Source organism: Dama dama, chromosome Y, assembly GCF_033118175.1.
Source record: "Dama dama isolate Ldn47 chromosome Y, ASM3311817v1, whole genome shotgun sequence".
Lineage (NCBI taxonomy): Eukaryota > Metazoa > Chordata > Mammalia > Artiodactyla > Cervidae > Dama > Dama dama.
Window position 1 is genome coordinate 12186716 of NC_083715.1, and position 20050 is coordinate 12206765.

The 20050-nt window shown below is 42.3% G+C and overlaps 1 pseudogene; it reads left to right on the plus strand.

Annotated features, from left to right (window-relative positions):
• The first annotated feature begins 270 nt into the window (after nt 1-270).
• Nucleotides 271-20050, plus strand: part of LOC133053553 (testis-specific Y-encoded protein 1-like) — a 34786-nt pseudogene continuing 15006 nt past the window's right edge.

Below are 20050 nucleotides of genomic sequence, written 5' to 3' on the forward strand. Positions count from 1 at the left end.
TGCACCAGGGAATGCTGCCTGTGTGTCTCCGACTCTCTAAGTGGTGCTGTGGTCCTCTGCCATTCTCCGGACACCAGTGCTCAGAAGAGACGCTTAACCTTGGAGTGAAGGCAAGCCCTTCTCCTCCTCAGTGAGTTACATCCATGGGAAAGGAGACTTTTTCAGTCTGCATGGTTGGAAATTGCTTTCTCAAATTTGAAAGCTAACAGTGGGTGGTCACTGCTGAACCACAGAAGGGGTGGGCCACCATACTTCCCTTGCTGGGCAGACATGAATGATGCACAGGACATGGTGACATGGCCACACTTTGGACAGAGGGAGGAACAGGCCATGGTCCGCTGGCATGAGGTAAGTCCATGAGCATTGTTCAAATGTCTACCAGTGAGAGGCTAAAGACACTTCCCTGTTAAGCTCCATGACTCACCAGTGCCGGAGGCATGCACAGCTGCCAATTTACCCTATCAAGGCCCTTTCAAAGTAGTTCTGTTCTCCAGGTGAGAACATGTCCCAGCCTACCCTGTCACCCAACCCTGAGGGGCTGGGAGCGGCAAGAGGATCAACCTAAGCCATCCTTCTTATAGTCCTCAAACCCAATATATGTGATCTGTAAAGAGTACAATGAGTGATGTTTCACACTGGAAGATTATTCAGGTATCAGGTACTTTATCACCAGTGCCAGTGCATCTCTGAAACCTTACAGAGAAAGCAAGTGGTGCTCATGCTCCTGGCCAGGTCATGGAAAGAATGCCCTGAACTTGAGAAGGACACAAAGGCCCTTGTAGCTGGGTGTCCAAGGGGCAGCACGGTCACCCACAGTGGCTTATGTGCTTGGGACTGCAGCCCATTTTGTGTCTCAGCTCCTCTGCATTCACTGATCACCCCCTAGGTGCTTTCCTCATGCCGCTCCATTCTGCCATGGATCCTGGGTGCAGCACTATATTTCAATTTAACACTTGCTCGCTCAGTGAGATAATAGGGCTTGATTCCCTGGCTTCAGTGCTTCTGCTGGCAAGAGTCTGTGTACCTTTCCCTAGTACTTTCATGTTTTCACTGTCCATTCTTCCATCACCTGACTAGGTCAGTTCCAAAGCCCATACTCACAAGTGTCCTGTAAGGTGATTCTGCATGTTCATGTGAACACACGTGCACATTTACACATTCACATCCCTGAGAGGAAACTTGCACATATGTCGAAGTACAGGCTTTCATCTCCAGGAACTTGAATTTCCATAAGCCGATTTGGTTTGGTCTCCAGATATTCAAAGGACTTTAAAGGTCTTCAGACTGCTTTCCTGCAAGCTCCTGCTTTGAGCTTGCCCTCAGGGTCAGAATTTAATTTGTTTGTCACTGAAAGTAAAGGTATGGGCTTGGGAGTTTTAACAGAACACCGAGGGCCTCACTAGTAAACTGTTGCTTATCTAATGATGTAATTTCATGTGTGGGTGGCCCCACTGACTAAGAGTAATTGGGGCGATGGCTTTATTAACACCTGAAGCTTTTGTTCCTAATTCCTAACTTTAAACTATGCTGCTTGGGAAGATCTAATGGCTACCCCATTAGACAATCCTGACATGAAAATATGTACAGATGGCAGTTCTTTTGTTCAGGATGGAAACCATAAAGCAGGTTATGCTGTGGTGACTGCTGAGCAAGGTTTAGAAGCAAAATCTCTCCCCCAGGGAACGAGTGCTCAGTTAGTGGAATTGTGGCTGTGACCCAAGCTCTGGAGTTAAGCAAAGGACAGCGAGTAAATATCTACATTGATTCTAAGTATGCTTATTTGACTTTACATGCTCATGCTGCAAAATGGAAAGAAAGACAGTTTAAAGCAGCAACAGGAGAACCTATTAAGCATTTCAGAGAGATTGAGTGACATTTAGCTGCTATATTTTTTTCCTAAAGAAGTAGCTGGTATGCATTGCAAAGGGCACAGCAGGGATGGGAGTAAAGTAGCCGAAGGTAACCAGCTGGCTGACAGTCAAGCCAGAAAAGTGGCACTTTAAAAAACTGCTTCACTGAAGACGCCTTTGATCTGAACAGGTCCTTTGGAACAGGGAAAACCAAAATTTATGAAGTAGAATTAGAAAGATATGAGAAAAGAGGAGCAAAGATTACTGATAAAGGATGGTTACAGTCTGAGGATAGATAATTAATAATTCCTGAAAATACTCAGTGGAAAATTCTTAAGGGTTGACACAAGAGTTCACAACTGGGTGCAGAGAGTACTTACCAGATGGCTTCTCATTTGTCTGAAGGTAAAAATGTAATGAAAACTTTAAAGAACATTATCAAAAGGTGTGAGGTTTGTCAGAAAAATAACTCAAAGACTGAAAAGCTAGCAAAACCTGGATTACAACAAAGTGGAAAGTATCCTGGAGTGGACTGGGAAATTGATTTCACTCATATGCCAAAAGCCAATGGATATTCTTGCTTACAAGTTTCAGTAGATACTTTTGCTGGATGGATTGAGGCTTTTCCCTGTCATAGTGAACAGGCTAAGGAGGTTATAAAGATTTTAATCCATGAAATTATCCCCAGGCTGCCACATAACCTTCAGAGTGACAATGGCTCTGCCTTTAAACCTGCTGTAACTCAGGGGGTATCTAAAGCTCTAGGAATAGAATGTCACTTAGACTGCTCCTGGAGACCCCAATCCTCAGGAAAGATTGAAAAAGCTCATCACATTATCAAAAGACATCTGCACAAATTAACTCAAGAGATGCAGGGAAATTGGTTGAAAGTCCTACCTATAGATTTAATAGGGCTGGAACTGTCCTAAAAAAACAGGGACTGCCCCCTTTTGAATGCATATATGAAAGTACTTTCTTGATTGTTATAGATCCTGAAGCCTTAGAATTAACTAGTTTTGTAACTCAGCTCTCAGATTTTCAACAAGCATTAACACAACTTTGGGAGACAACACTTGACCCAGCCTCTGAGTCATGCAAACCTATATTTTAGCCAGGAACTCATAAAAAAATTTGGGGTCTGGGGGCCCATCCCTCGAGCCCCTCTGGGAAGGCCCTTACCAGGTTATTCTTTCTTCTTCCACAGCTGTCAAAGTGCCAGGAATTGATTCGTTGGTACATCACACTCGAGTTAAGAGGTGGCACACTGACCAGAACTAGTGACTTCATTTTATGTCTTTACTTTCTATTCTCTGACTTCATACTTTTCAAATGGGCCTGATAATCTATGTGAGCCTACTTCTACTGACTAAAAAAAAAAAATAATAATAACTACAACAACAACAAAAACTGAGTCAGCCGTTTGATCCTCAAGACAATGGCTTTGTGTTGTAGGCTCACTCTTATGCTGCATTCCACAATTGGTCTAACTGCTGGGTTGGTGGAGCACTCCCCCCTTGATCAGTGGAAGTCTTCCTGTGGTGGGCATCTCCACTTCAAGGAAAAGACTTCCTCCAAGTCTGTGAATACCTTCAACATCAATCATACATGATGCCTCTTCTTTATCTGATAACATCTAAAATGGACTGATGCAACACGTTTTACTTTAACTATGGACATAATTTGAATTTTAATTTAGATTATACATTGCTCGGTTTAATGACTGTTTCACTACACATAAAACAAATAGGTCTAGATCTGCTGGTTTTTTTTACCTGACGTGTATCAAATATGGGATGAGGTCATATGACTAACTCCTGAAACAGGACGTCTAATATTTACTGCCGCTATATGCTGGGAACAAACAGAGCCCTCCCCACAAGTTAGCCAACTTAATAACAATGATTGGAAACAATTGGGATTTTTGCCTCAGGAAATATGCAACGTGATTATTCCTGTTTTCCTAAGCCCAGTACAGGCCCTCCTTTTATCTGGCCAGGCACTAATTGGGACTGGATATCTCAGTCATGCTGGCTTGCTCCAAATGGGACTTACTGGATATGTGGCTCTTACCTATGGGCATGGCTTCCCCCTGGTTGGATTGGGAGATGCACCCTAGGTATAGCCTTTATTCATGGCTTTATATTTTAAGAGCTTCCAGAAAAGCCTGCTAATTTACCCCACCTTAAAACTCCGTGGGCAAGGTCCTTATTTCACTGGTATGATTATTTGGCTGCATTGTTTGTTTCCTCTTTGGGAACTACAGATGTTCGGCTATGAGTGGATGCTTTCACTAATTTTATTCAATGGGCATTACAAGATTCTCAAAAAGCTATTTCAGCTCTTAATGATGAAAAGGCACAAATTAGAAAGGTGGCCTTGCAAAATAGATTAGTTTTAGATATTCTGACAGCTGTGCAAGGAGGAACTTGTGCCATTATTTGTACCCAATGCTCTACGTATATACCTGATATGAGCACTAATGTTATTAATTTTACTAAACACATGACAAAGATGATTGGGGCTATGGATACTCCTGAAGCCTCAATTGCCTCACTTTGGGAAACATTAACTAGTTCCCCATAGTGGAAAACTATCTTAATTACAATAATTCTGATTGATTAGTTTTTGCTGTTTACTCCCTGCATTAGTAACTGTGTAACTGTATTTGTTTCTAGTTGTATGAAACCTTTTACATTACAAATGGTTGCTTAAACTCCTGCTACTACTGAAGCTTCTGCCAAATACTACTTGGGTCCCTTGATCAGAAATCCTCAGTATGAAAGTTATGAGAATATGTTGCCTCACCAATTTAGGGACAACACTGCTTGGCAGCTCAGAAGCAGTTACTGAAAAAGAATGGCACCACTTTTCCCTAGGCAACATAATTCTCTGAAAAGAAAAGGGGGGACTGAGAGGTAACAGGAGAAGGCCAGGGGCCTCCAAATGGAGGAAATAGGCTGCAAATCTCAGACATTTTTATCTCTCTAAAATGGCAGGAGGAGACAAACTAGTGATTTTCTTTTCTTTCTCTATACAAATTTAATGGAGTTTTGTCTTAAAATACTGTGTTGCCATAATGACACCAAGTTCCACCTGAAGGTAACTATTCTCAAACCTTGAGTTAAGCAATGCATTTTTCTTATGGAAATGTTTGTCTTAAGCTATGTTAATGTACTAGGCATTTACCCCAGACTCTGTCTTCAAATCCGTTCTGTCTAATGGCTCAGACCTACTTGACAAATCATTTTGTTATAGTCAATTATCATTCCCCTAATCTATGTAACTGAAAATATTTATATGGTAATCTGCCCAAATACATATTCAAGTCAATCATTGGATGGCCCGGGATGACTTACCTGGTGCCGAGATTATCCCAAATACACCTTATGGATGAGGGGTCTGGTGCCATCCTGAGTTTTAACACATTCCTTTCTTTCATTAATAAACTGCTAATGACTATATAACATCCAGCTGAAGACTAAAAGGGGGATACCCTTTCTGTCCCATTCTGATGCATATGTCAGAAGCTTTCTTTATCTCCTTTTTACTTTAATAAAACTTTATAACACAAAAGCTCTAAGAGATCAAGCTTCGTCTCTGGCCCCAGATTGAATTCTTCTTCTTGGGAGCGCCTAGAATCGTGGCATCTTTTCTTGGTCAAGCAACAACCTTTCAATCAGCGACCAAGATGAAGAATTTCTTTGCTAGATAATTGACTTGAAGGTCAATGAGGGAGACTGAGGAAAGGTGGGTGTGGTTTGATGGAGAGTTGGGGGATCATGTTATCCAGGTTCCTGTGCTCTGAGACTTTGGAGAGGCATCATGGAAGCTGTTAATGCCTGCTGGGAGGCAAGCTGAGGCCCCTCAAAGCTTGCGCCTTTTCCCTTCTCCTTGACCTGGCATGTGCAGGTGCAGAACCATTGATAGTCCCTCTGCAAGCTGATCTTTTCTTTTCGGGACAACCGCTACTTCTGGAACATGGTGGTCATTAAGGAGTATTACCTTGACATCCCTATTAAACGTGGATTCCAGGGTGGTGAGTGTGGGTGTGCAAGGAGGTGGATGCTCCACCTGTGTGATCCATCCCTGTCTGCCCTGCCTTTCTCCAGGGTATAGGGCACATTGTTCTACTCCAGTCCACTGGTTCTGGGACTTTGAACAGGGAACACCCAGCCACAGGCTGGACACAAAGAGCCCTAACACTCTAAACTGTTTTTCAGGCCACACCTAACCAGACTCTAAAAGGATTGCTGAGGTGGGTTTGTTTAGGGCCCACACACAGTTGGTGATTGATGTTGGAGTTCTTGGCTGCTCATGGGAGGGGTCAGGGCCTGGTCAGCCCCAGGCTGACCTTGTTCATGTTACCAGCAGGTCATCAGTGAAGATGGGTAGGACAACCCCATAGAGTAGGACTCCAGGGAGGAAGGTTTTGCCAAGAAAGGTAACTGACAGAAATACAGGTGGTGAGGGGGTCTGGAGGTGGGCGCTTAAGGGTCATCTCTGTAGAGGCCGGGACACTGTCCTTTCCCAAATGGGGATGCTCAGGCTCATGCAAGCTAGCTGTGTTGCCTGGGTTTGGGTCACGTATGTAGCAGGTGACCTGATGATACTGGGAGCTTGGGGACTCCATGCGTCCGTGAGTGAAGCAAGTCTTCCTCAAAGCAGCTTCTGCTAGCAGCAGGGTGAATTAAGTATCTTTGTCAGAATCATCCTTCCATGAATCCTACCATCCAGGCCTCCTACTGTTCACTGAGTTTTAGATTTTCTGGGTTCTTCCCCACTGCTGCTCGTCCTGAGAAGGCTTATGATTGGAAGGGCATACTCTGTAGGGTCCCGGTGCACTAGTGTGTTGATTTGGGGATTTTCTGTGAATTTCCACATCCACCACTCAGTGTCTCACTACAGCACACAGGCCGTGCTGGAACTGGTTTAAGTCTGGCTTTGTAAAATAGGGAAGAGCTGTGGGAGGAGGTGGACAGGGAGCCCCAAGGGCAAGACATGGTGCCTACTGATGCCATCTCCCACATAGCTGGACATAGGCATCTTAAGCTACTGAAACACATGTGTTCCCTGTTTGTGTTTGTGTCCCTGTGCCAAGCATGTGTGTGTATACACACATGTGTTTGTGTAACCTGTGTTTATGTGGGTCTGTGTGTGTGTGATTCTGGCCCAGGGCAGACGCACAGATGAAGGTGTCAGGAGAGGAACTGCCAAGCGATGAGAAGAGGAGGCACGAGGCGTCCCCAGACTGAGGGTCGTTGGTTGACGTATCTCTGCAGTGACCCTGTCCAGGGTGGGAAAGAGGAAAGGATGGTCAGTGATAATTCAGAGCATGGCTCAGAAGTGTGCAATTAGACCAAAGAGGAAAACAAGTTCCAAATTTCCACCGTGTTATTTTGTGTATTTGGACCAGGTGGAGGGTTGGATGGTCAGAAGATTAGTGCAGGCCAAATCAGTGGGGTAGGGCTTTGAAAACACTGCTTGTGGACCCCTCAGTCTGTGTGGACATGGGCCGGCCTGTGAAAAGGTTTGACGTGGCTATGGCAGGATGGTGAGGAGGCTAAAGTCCTGCTGAGAAGGGCAGATACCCTAAGGGGGAAGAGGCACAGAGAGTTTGCTTCACTGGAGACTTGTTCCACACATGTGAGAAGGATACCTGGGAAGGTCCTGGGGCAATGCTGCCCACAAGTCCATCAACCAGCACTCTCCCTCCACAAGGGTGGCACACACTGGCACTTTGTGACAGAATATGCAAGATATGCTAAAGTAGGGTGTCCCTGTGAAACCCTATGCATCTTAGGAGAAACATGGTGTGAGCATGGCATGCCTCCAGGAACTTGCAGCCTCCCTGTCAGTGCAGAAAGGCTAGGAAACCACAGGTGTTTTGTGTAAGTGTATGTTCCTCTGCTGGCATATGCCTGTGAGGGAGTTAACAGGAAGGAAGCAAGGCTGGTGGGCTGGCTGCATTTCCCAAGGACCTTGGGACAGTGGGAAACAGGGAAAGCCCTGGGCTCAGTTAAGAGTCTGCTGGATTTCAGAATCCAGTGTCTAGACAATAGTGGTCCTGCCAAAGATACATCACAGCTCATGATGGAATCCCAAGGTGATTGGAAAATGCAGAACAAAGGTGCATGCCTCTCAGCTGTTCATGGCTAGTGATTCCAACCCTGCCCATTGTTCTGCACGTCAGTCCCTATCATGAGCAAATGCCAAAATTTCATAACCTTTGAGATCAAGTCACAGAGTTAGAATGCAACCTGACATGATTGATGAGCAAGTGACAGAAAATAACCAGGAAAAATAAAGTCGGGTTCTTATGGAAAATCCTGTTCCTAGAGAAGAAATCCTTTACTTCTGCATATGTGCAAGTTTTCTCTCAGGGATGTGAGTGTTTTCATGCACACGTGTGTGGAAATGTGAGCCCAGAAGTGCCTACCCATATCCTTGTGAGCAGTGGTACTCACAGTCTTAGCTAGGTGATGAAAGAATGGACAGCAGAAGCATGAAGGTTCTAGGGAAAGGTACATAGACTCTTCCCAGCAGAAGCACTGAAGACAGGGAATCAAGTCCCATTATCTCACTGAGCGAGCAAGTTGTAAGTGGAAATAGAGTGCTGCACCCAGGATCCCTGGCAGAAAGCAGAGGCAGGAGGAAATCACCTGTGGGTGATCCGTGAGTGCAGAGGAGATGAGACATAGATTGGGCTGCAGTCCCAGGCACAGAAGCCATGCTGGGTGAGCCAACAGCCCTTTGGACACCCAGCTAAGAGGGCCTTTGGTCCTTCTCAGGTGCTGGGCATTCTTTCTATGACCTGGCCAGAAGCATGAGCACCCCTTGCCTTTTCTGTAAGGTTTCAGAGATGCAGCAACACTGGAGTATAAACACCTGCTACCTGCAGAATCTTCCAGTGTGAAACATCACTCTTTGTACTCTTTGCAGAATTTATATATCAGGTTTGAGGACTATAGGAAGGATGGCTTAGGTTGATCATCTTGATGCTCCTGGCCCCACAGGTTTGGGCCACCGGGTAGGCTGGGGTGTGTTCTCACCTGGAAAACAGAACCTCTTTGAAAGTGCCTCAGTAGGGTAAATGGGTGGACATGCATGCTTCTGGCACTGGTGAGTTGAGGAACTTAAAGGGGAGGTATCCTTAGCTTGGTAGGCATTCGAACAATGTTCAGGGAGTTCCGTCATGCCAGCAGACCATGACCCATTTCTCCCTCTGTGCAAGGTGTGGACATGCCGCCATCATCCTGTGCAGCATTCGTGTCTACCCAGTGAGGGAGAGAGGGTCTCCCGTCCCTTTGTGATTCAGCAGTGACCACCCACTGTTGACTTGCAAGTTGAGAAAGCACTCTCTGACCTTGTGGACGAAAACAGTTTGATCTCCGGTGGGTGTGACTCACTGAGTAGGAAAAGGCTTGCCTTCACTCCGAAGTTAAAAGTGTTTTCTGAGAGCTGGTGTCCATAGAGTGGCAGAGGGCCACAGCACCACTTAGAGATTCAGAGACACACAGACACCAACCGCTGGTACACAAACAGAACGACTGCCAAAAACAGTTCTATGCGAGAAGCAGAGACAAAGAGACACAGAGAGAGCTCTGTAACCTTTGGCTCTGGTGCCCCTGAACCATGACCGTCAACTGTTGCAACCAGTGGATTTGCACCCATTCCCCTACCATCTGGACAGCAACAAACTCCTATTCTATAGAGGAAATTATTCATCCACTTTGTGCCCCTGCCTATCGTTTGGATACTCAAGAAGAGCTCCCAGGGATTGATGGTCTCATGGGACACAGGGGTCTGCTGTTTGGATGGTGGAGCGGGAATACATGGTTCGAATTTCCAGAGGCCAATTCAATGACACTGCCTGGGGTAGAGCCAGATGCAATACCTGTGCCCTCCCTGGAGCGAGAGTGGTTGAGTTGGTGTGCTGGACCCCAGGAATCGGAGAAGATGTCCTCTGGTCTAGGGGCATCTCCATAAGGGTGCCGCCCACTACCCTGTCTGCCATTTATCTAGATTTGGTCCAGCATCCTGGGATATATCTAGGTGTGAGGGTGGCTCATAGCCTGGGGATCCCACTTGTTGGACTGATCTCCCAGGGCCCATGCACCCTCTCCTGGCCTCTCCGGAACCCCTTTCTTCAGCTTCAGGCCACCCACCACACAACAGCCCCCGCCTCCCGACCATTCCCCTCTCACCCCGCCCCCAAAGAGCTAACGAGCCACACCCGGTTACTGCAGCCGGGCCGCCATTGCGCACCACTTGCTGTGCTATTATTTCTGGGCCCTTCACTTCTGATCTAGCTCAGGGTCATGGCCAGGGCCAAGAAGAGCATGAAGGGTGGCCAGAGGAAGGTGAGAGGTCCGGGACTCGGGACCTTCTTAGCTGGGAGCCCGGGTGCTCAGGTGGCAGTGGCGACCCGGCCTGACATCCTAATACTGTACGCGGCTAGGAACTTGCAGCCACCAGTTGGCATACCAGGTGAAGAGGTCACCCTCTACATGGTGGAGGCAGTGGAGGACAGCAGGACCCTGGTGAATGGAGAGGAGGCGGAGATCAGGTGGGAGTGCCAGCTGCTGGCAGAAGACATCATGGAGGAGGTGGAGGTTGTGGCGGATGAGGAGCAGGAACAGCAGTCCTCCCAGGAGCTGGAGGAGAAGACGGTGGAGGAGCAGGGCCTGAAAAGACCTGGAGGCCTGAGTGAGCAGCCGGTGCTAGATGTGCTACAGTCATTGGCTGCCCTGCAGATGGAACTGAGGTCTGAGCATGAGAAAAACCACTGGGCCTACGTTAGTTTCATGCTCAAGAACCATCATAGCAGGAAGTGTCACTTGGCTTGGAGAAGTGCCATCATCCAGGGCATCGCTGACTTCTGGATCAATGCTGTATCCTTACTGCTGCTCGTGGGGATCCACCTCTTAGGAGGAGGAGGAGGAGGGGCAGAAGCACGAGGATGTGTGAGGGCGAGGGCACAGGAAGGGTGCTGGAGATCCGTGAAGGAAGTGTGGTCCTGGACAATGGCAGGTTCCAAAGGCACAGCCAAGTAGAGTCTGGGCAGAGCCACACCTGTAAGTGTAACAGCCATGACTCTCGTTGTCACCTTCAGGCCTGCATCTGAGTGGGAACAGTAGGTGAGGCCTTTAGGTCAGGAATGACCAAAGTTCACTAGAGCAGCAACTGCAGACAGTTATTTTTGTAAATGTGGATGATCCTGGGAAATAGCTGAGACATGGGACACACACACACACACACACTCACACACAGAGGCATACCCCACTTGCTTTCAGAAATGGTTTGTTACAAGGACTGACAGTCCTTAGCATGTAAGCAGTGATATTAGGAGAATCATTTACTAGGCAGGTTGATAAGATGTGTTAGGGGTCCAGAAGGAGACAGGGGTCTCAAATTCTCAAGGAGAAAGAAAGTACAAACCTTTTTGCCCCTCTACATTTCTTCAGATTATATAACAATAATGCATCCAGGTTGAGGACAGTGTCTGGAAAAAACCTGTGGCTAATCCTATTATCTTAAAGTGTAAATTATGAAAGTAGGTCCAGTGAGATCTTTACAAGTTCCAGACATTCTTTTGATTCACTGTAATAACTAACTTGATAGTATATAATTCCATGGCTAACACTAGCAAGGGACTACTCTTTCTGCCCCCATTAGATGCCTATGTCAGATGCTTTCTCTATCTCCTTTATATTTTATGATTTATTTATTTGTTCATTTTTGCTCATGAACACAACTCATTTATTAATGACCAGTAAAGGGCTTCCCTGGTGGCACATCCTCTGTCATCTGTCTTTCCTCCTGCCTTCAACCTTTCCCAGCATCTGGGTCTTTTTTGAGGATACAGTTCTTCACATCTGGTGGCCAAAGTATTAGAGTTTCAGCACCAGTCCTTCCCATGAATATTCAGGGCTGATTTCCTTTAGGATTGATTGGTTGGATCTTCTTGCAATCCAAGAGACTCTCAAGAGTCTTTTCCAACACCATAGTTCAAAAGCATGAATTCTTTTGTGCTCGATTTTATAGTCCAACTCTCAAATCCATACATGACTACTAGAAAAACAATAGTTTTGACTAAACAGACCTTTCTGGGAAAAGCCATGTCTTTGCTTTTAAATATGCTGTCTATGTTGGTCATAGCTTTTCTTCCAAGAAGCAGGATGAGATGGTTGAATGGCATCACCGTCTTGATGGACATGAGCCATGAGCCGGAGCAAGCTCCAGGAATCAATGATGGACAGGAAAGCCTGGTGTCCTGTAGCCCAGTGGGATGCAAAGAGTCAGCCATGACTCAGTAACCAAACAACACCAATAATCACTTGCAACAAGTATTATCAAAGCTTTGAAGTCTCTTAAGAAAAAAAAAAAAAATATATATATATATAACACAAACACACATACTTATATATGTATATGTGTTTGTGTGTGTTTATGTATAATGAGTAATATTCCTATACAAACACACACACTTTTTCTTTGATACACACACATCACATCTTATTAAACCACTCATCTGTTATGGGCATGTAGGTTCTTTTCCATGCCCATGTTACTATAAATAGTCCAAGCTCATTCTTATTCAATAATATAGCATTTTCACAGCCTTTTAACTTATCCTAGTTAAACTGAAAGTTTCTTGAAAGCAGAGACTATGTCTTTTTTTTTTTTTTTTTTAATCTCCTGTCACATCCCATGTGTCTTGATAGGGCAGGTACTCAATAAATATTTGTTAATTGGATGAATGATGCTATCGTCAAATCAGAACAGAACCATGCCTTTTTTTTTTTTTTTTTTTTTAACCATGCCTATTCTAAAATTTAAGCTGTGTGTCTCTTTCCATACTTGATGACAATCATATTCTGAATCATGATCAGTGAAATTTAGTGGTTAAAGAAGTGTTCTCATTTAAAACAGACATTAGGGGAAGCCTATAGAGATGGCAAAGTAAGATACTCTCTAAGATACTCTATTATTTGTAAGATAATAGTAATATACCATGTAATGGTTACAGGGAGTTGGTTGTAAATTGTGAATGAATGTGTGTTACAATGTTTTTCACTGACTACAGCTTTACTCAAGCATGTAAATTGCTGAAACACTACATTTTTCGCTCTTTTTTTGTTGTTAATTCATTTAGTTGTGTCCAACTCTCTGTGACCCATGGATGCAGCATGCCACTCCTCCCTACCCTCCACTGTCTCCCAGAGCTTGTTCAAACTCATGTCCCCTGAGCCACAATGCCATCCAACCATTTCATCCTCTCTTTTCAGAACTCCAATAGAATCAATGATTAAATCAACCACATTTTAGGAACTGTCTCGCTTTTCAAAGTGTGTTCACCTAACTGGCCCTTCAGTTCAGTTCAGTTCAGTAGCTCAGTCATGTCCGACTCTTTGTGACCCCATGAATCGCAGCACGCCAGGCCTCCCTGTCCATCACAAACTCCCAGAGTTTATTCAAACTCATGTCCATCTCATCTGTGATGCCATCCACCCATCTCATCCTCTGTCGTCCTCTTCTCCTCCTGCCCCCAACCCTTCCAAGCATCAGGGTCTTTTCCAATGAGTCAGCTCTTCGCATGAGGTGGCCAAAGTATTGGAGTTTCAGCTTCAGCATCAGTCCTTCCAATGAATACCCAGGACTGACCTCCTTTAGGATGGACCTATTGGATCACCTTGCAGTCCAAGAGACTCTCAAGAGTCTTCTCCAATATTACAGTTCAAAAGCATCAATTTTTCGGTGCTCAGCTTCCTTCACAGTTAGGTTCTGATATATTTAAAAGCCTGTACTTATACTTACTAATTTAATTGCATATTTTGTTTTCTCAGAATTTGTTTGTTGGTAAAGATGCTTATTATGTTAACAATCAGGAAAACTTGGCCCTGAAAGCATTTCTAAAATGTTATCAGTAGAGCCCACTTGTACTGTACATCTAAGATAATGCCAAATCACTATGTTTGTCATGACCGTACATTTTAATTCCTGACACCAGGCACCTGACAGGATTTTACAGATTTAAATTATTTTGCCTTAGATGAAAGAGAAGTCAATGTGTAGAAGTTCTGGACATTTTTAGGCCACGGAAGTCCTTTGGCAGTCTACATTCTTAGAATAATGTCTCTAAATGCGTAGGATCATGTAAATGCATAGATTATAGAAAATGCATAGGATTATGTAAAAACCAATTATATTGTAACATGATTATCAGAATAGTAAGAAAAAAGTTCCTACAGCTGCTGTGGGAAGCAGTCTGACAGCTGTTTAAAAAAGGAAACATAAAATAAGCATGAGGCCCAGCAATTTCTCTTTAAGGTATATACCCAAAGGAATAGGAAGCTGGGACTTGAATAGACATTTGCATATCAGTGTTCATGACAGTGTTATTCACAACAGCTAAAAGGAGGAAACAACCCAACTTTCCATCAGCAGGATGGAGAATAAAACATAACATATGCAGGTAGAATTTAATACTAATGGCAATCTATTACTAGTCTTTCCCCAAATAGTCATTTAACTCCAGTAGTTATATACAGTCACTTAAAAAAAAAAAAAAAGAAAGAAAGAAAGAAAATACACACACACAAAACTAGTCTGCCACTGTCTCAAGAAACCCATTTTATTTTCTCCTAATTCCTTGACAACTAGTGCATATTCCACATTTCTTTCATCACAGTAAGCTGAGATCAAAGGCCATTTTCAGTCTACCTAAACGTTTTCAGTTGAGTCACTGTTAGTCAGAGATGCTTCCTGCAGAGATGCAGATATAACACTGCCAGTCTCCAGAAGCCCTGCCCTGGGGATGGCTTAGTGCCTTCTCTGATTGCTAAACAGAAGATGGGAGCTCCTTGAAGCTAACTGAAGGAGAAAAACATTTTGTATACCAATCTCAAAGCAAATTCAACTCCCCTCTCTTCCCTAGGACTTTATTTTCTGATAGAGCTTTTTAATGTTCTTGGAGTTGTTAAACATGATCACAACACATTCTGCTTCAGAGAATGTTTAATTTTAAAAATAGTAAATTAGGGACTCCCTGGGTGGTCTGGTGGTTAAGAATCCACTTTGATTTGTAAGGAATTCGAGTTCAGTCCCTGGTCGGGGAACCAAGATCCACATGCCACGAAGAAACTAAGGCCATGACTGCAACTAGAGAGTCTGTGTGCCTCAGGAGAGATCCCGCAAGATGCAAAGAAGATCCTGCATGCTTCATTGAGCATCTGACACAGACAAATAAATTAATATTTAAAAAAATACTGCACACCTTCCTCAGCATATTTATTAGATATGACTGAGGTCAGATAGTTGCTATGTCAGGATTATTTTAATAGCAGAATTGTTAGCTTTCTGCAAACACTCTTTAATGAATTAATCAGAGGATGCTGTAGTTCCTGAAAACTATTTTGCCAAGTGAAAAATTGGGTGTAAGTAGGCTTGAGTAATGTAAAGAAAACCACAGATGGAGCATAGATGGGGCTGGAAAGTGAAGCAAAAACAATGGAACAAGATAAACACAATGTACATCCAGAGCTCATTCCACACACTGGACTGAAGAAATGAAAAAAAATGAGGGAGAAAATAAAAAGAGAGAATAGAAGGAGAGTTGGGGGAAAAAATGACAGTAAGAGCTAAGAATCGGAATATTGATGACGTCACTAACTATGATCTGGAGCTTGAATGCTCCCTCTGCTATGCCACACTGTGTGACAATAACTTCTGTATTCACCGTCTCAAAAGACTGACAAGAACCATAAGAAAAAACAAAAGATTCTACTTGCATGTCAACAGCAAAATACTGTGAATCTTCATCACATAATCAGTTATTCCTTACCTCTAATGTTGGCTTGAGATTTTATCAAGGGGCTGATACATATTGCTACTGACATTCTAGTTTTGTGCTATTTCTAGGAAATTCAACCAGGTTAAAATATCAGCTCTATTTTACATGTTTTACTATATGTTAAATGTTTTACTATGTGTAAAGGGTTTAATATTCATTCTGCACTTCTTACATATAAGTTGTTTCTCTGCCAGTGTCTCATCAATTTAGCCTGAGAGAAATTGTATAGATGGATATATACATATTTGTTCCTATTTTTCTTGTGTGTGTGTATTTATTTGCTTATATTTTTAAATAATTTATTTATTATACTTTACAATAGTGTATTGGTTTTGCCATATATTGACTTGAATTCCCCCATTGTTGTACCTGTGCTCCCCATAGTGAAAACCCCTCCCACCTCCCTCCTCATCCCATCCTTCTGGTCATCCCAGTGCACCAGCCCAGAGCACCCTGTCTGATGCCTGGAACCTGGACTGGAGATTAGTTTTACATATGATAATTTACATGTTTCAATGTCATTCTCCCATATCATCCCACCATTGCCCTCCCACACAGAGTCCAAAAGACTGTTTAGTACATCTGTGTCTCCTTTGCTGTCTCGCATACAAGGTTATCATTACCATCTTTCTAAATTCCATATATATGTGTTAATATGCTGTATTTGTGTTTTTCTTTCTGGCTTACTTCACGCTGTATAATAGGCTCCAGTTTTCATCCACCTCATTAGAACTGATTCAAATGTATTGTTTTTTAATGGCTGTGTAATATTCAATTATATATATGTACCACAGCTTTCTAATCCATTCCTCTGCTGGTGGACATCTAGGTTGCTTCCATGTCTGGGCTATTATAAACAGTGCCACGATGAACATGGGGGTGATGTGTCTCTTTCAATTCTGGTTTCCTCAGAAAACAGAGGAAAGTGCTGAACTGTGTATGCCCAGCAGTGGGATTGCTGGGTCATATGGCAGTTCTATTTCCAGTTTTTAATGGAATCTCCACACTGTTCTCCATAGTGGTTGTACTAGTTTGCATTCCCAACAAGAGTGTAAGAGGGTTCCCTTTTCTCCACACCCTCTCCAGCTATTTATTGCTTGTAGACTTTTGAATAGCAGCCAATCTGACTGGCATGAACTAGTAGCTCATTGTGGATTTAATTTGCATTTATCTAATAATGAGTGATATTGAGCATCTTTTCATGTATTTGTTAATCATCTGTATGTATTCTTTGGAGAAATGTTTGTTTATTTCTTTGGTCCAATTTTTGATTGGGTCTTTTATTTTGCTGGAATTGAGCTGCAAGTGTTGCCCATATATTTTTGAGATTAATTCTTTGTCCGTTGCTTCATTTGCTATTATTTTATCCCATTCTGAAGGCTGTCTTTTCACCTCGCTTATAGTTTCCTTTATTGTACAGAATCTTTTAATTTTAATTAGGTCACATTTGCTTTTGTTTTTGTGCTTTGATTTCCAGTTTTCTGGGAGGTGAGTCACAGAGGGTCCTGCTGTGGTTTATGTTGGAGAGTGTTTTGCTTATGTTTTCCTCTAGGAGTTTAGAGTTTCTGGTTTTACCTTTAGATCTTTAATCATATTGAGTTTATTCCTGTATATGGTGTTAGAAAATGTTCTAGTTGCATTCTTTTACAAGTGGTCAACCAGTTTTCCCAGCACTACTTGTTCAAGAGATTGTCTTTTCTCCATTGCATATTCTTGCCTACTTTGTCAAAGATAAGGTGTCCATATGTGCATGGATTTATCTCTGGGCTTTCTAGTTTGTTCTATAGTTCTGTCTTTGTGCCAGTACAATACTGTCTTGATGACTGTGGCTTTGTAGTAGAGACTGAAGTCAGTCAGGTTGATTCCTCCAGTTACAGTCTTCTTTCTCAAGATTGCTTTGGGTATTCAAGGTTTTTTGTATTTCCATACCAATTGTGAAATTATTTGTTCTAATTTTCTGAAAAATACTGTTGTTATATTTATGGGAATTGCATTGAATCTATATATTGCCTTGGTTCATATACTGATTTTCACTATATTGATTCTTCCAATCCATGAACATGTATATTTCTCCATCTATTTGTGTCTTCTTTGGTTTCTTTCATCAATGTTTTGTGGCTTTCTATATAGAGGTCTTCTGTTTGTTTAGGTAGATATATCCCTAAGTATTTTATTTTATTTTATTTTTTTTGTTGCAATGTTGAATATAATTGTTTCCTTAATTTCTCTTTCTGCTTTCTCACTGTTACTGTATAGGAATTCAAGGGATTTCTATGTCTTAATTCTATATCCTGCAACTTTACTATATTCTTGATGAGCTCTAGTAATTTTCTGGTGGAGTCTTTAGGGTTTTCTATGTAGAGGATTATGTCATCTGCAAACAGTGAGAGTTTTACTTCTTGTTTTCCAATCTGGATTATTTTTATTTCTTTTTCTGCTCTGATTGCTGTGGACAAAACTTCCAAATCTATGTTGAATAATAGTTGTGAGAGTGGGCACACTTGTCTTTTTCCTGACTTTAGGGGAAATGCCTTCAATTTTTCACCATTGAGGGTAATGTTTGTGGAGGGTTTGCCATATATACCTTTTATTATGTTGAGGTATGACTCATTGGAAAAGACCCTGATGCTGGGAGGCATTCGGGGCAGAAGGAGAAGGGGATGACAGAGGATGAGATGGCTGGATGGCATCACCGACTCAATGGACATGAGTTTAAGTAAACTCCAGGAGTTTGTGATGGACAGGGAGGCCTGCCATGCTGCAATTCATGGGTTTGCAAAGAGTCGGACACGACTGAGTGACTGAACTGAACTAAACTGATGTTCCTTCTATTCCTGCTTTCTGGAGGGTTTTTATCATAAACGGATGTTGAATTTTGTTAAAGATTATCACTGCACTTATTGAGATAAGTATATGATTTTTACTTTTCAATTTGATAATGTGGTGTATTACATTTATTGATTTGTGGATATTGAAGAATCCTTGCATCCCTGGGTTAAAGCCCATTTAGTCATGATGCATGATCTTTTTAATACGTTGTTGGATTTCGTTTGCTAGAATTTTGTTAAGGATTTTTGCATCTATGTTCATCACTGATATTGGCCTGTAGTTTTCTTTTTTGTGTGAAACCTTTGTCAGGTTTTGGTATTAGGGTGATTTTGGCCTCATAAAATGAGTTTGGAAGTTTACCTTCCTCTGAAACTCTGGAAGAGTTTGAGTAGGATAGGTGTAAGTTCTTTAAGTTTTTGGTGGAATTCAGCTGTGAAGCTCTCTAATCCTGGGCTTTTGTTTGTTGAAAGATTTCTGATTACAGTTTCAATTTCTGTGCTTGTAATGGGTCTGTTAAGATTTTCTATTTCTTCCTGGTTCAGTTTTAGAATGTTGTATTTTTCTAAGAATTTATCCATTTATTCCAAGTTGTCCATTTTATTTGCATATAGTTGCTGATAATACTCTCTTATGATCCTTTGTATTTCTTTGTTATTTGTTGGGATCTGTCCATTTTCATTTCTAATTTTGTTGAATTTATTTTTCTACCTTTGTTTCCTGATGAGTCTGGCTAATGGTATTTCAATTTTATTTATCTTCTCAAAGAACCAGCTTTTGGTTTTGTTGATTTTTTGTGACTGTCTTTTTTGTTTCTTTTGCTTTTATTTCTGCCTTAATTTTAAAGATTTATTTCCTTCTACTAACCCTTGAATTCATAATTTCTTCCTTTTCAAGTTGCTTTAAGTGTAGAGTTAGGTTATTTATTTGACTTTTTTTCTTGTTCCTTGAGGTAAGAGTATATTGCTATGAACCATCTTCTTAGCACTGATTTTACAGTGTCCTGTAGGTTTTGGGTTGTTGTGTTTCCATTTTCATTCGTTACTACGCATATTTTGATTTCATTTTTAATTTCTTCTGTGATGTTTTGATTATTCAGTAGTGTGTTGTTCAGCCTCCATATGTTGGAATTTTTAAGTTTTTCTCCTGTAATTGACATCTAATCTCACTGAATTGTGGCCAGAAAAGATGCTTGGAACAAGTTCAATTTTTTTTTTTTTTTTTTTTAATTTGCCAAGGCTAGATTTATGACACAGGATGTGATCTATCCTGAAGGTTCTGTCTGCACTTGAGAAAAAGATGAAATTCTTTGTTTGGGGGTGAAATGCCCTCTAGATTTCAATTAGGTCTAACTGGTCTATTGTATGATTCAAAGTTTGTGTTTCCGTGTTAATTTTCTATTTCATTCACCTATCCGTAGGTGTGAGTGGGGTATTAAAATCTCCCGCTATCAGTGTGTTATTGTTAATTTCATCTTTCATACTTGTTAGCATTTGTCTTACATGGTGCTCCTATGTTGGGT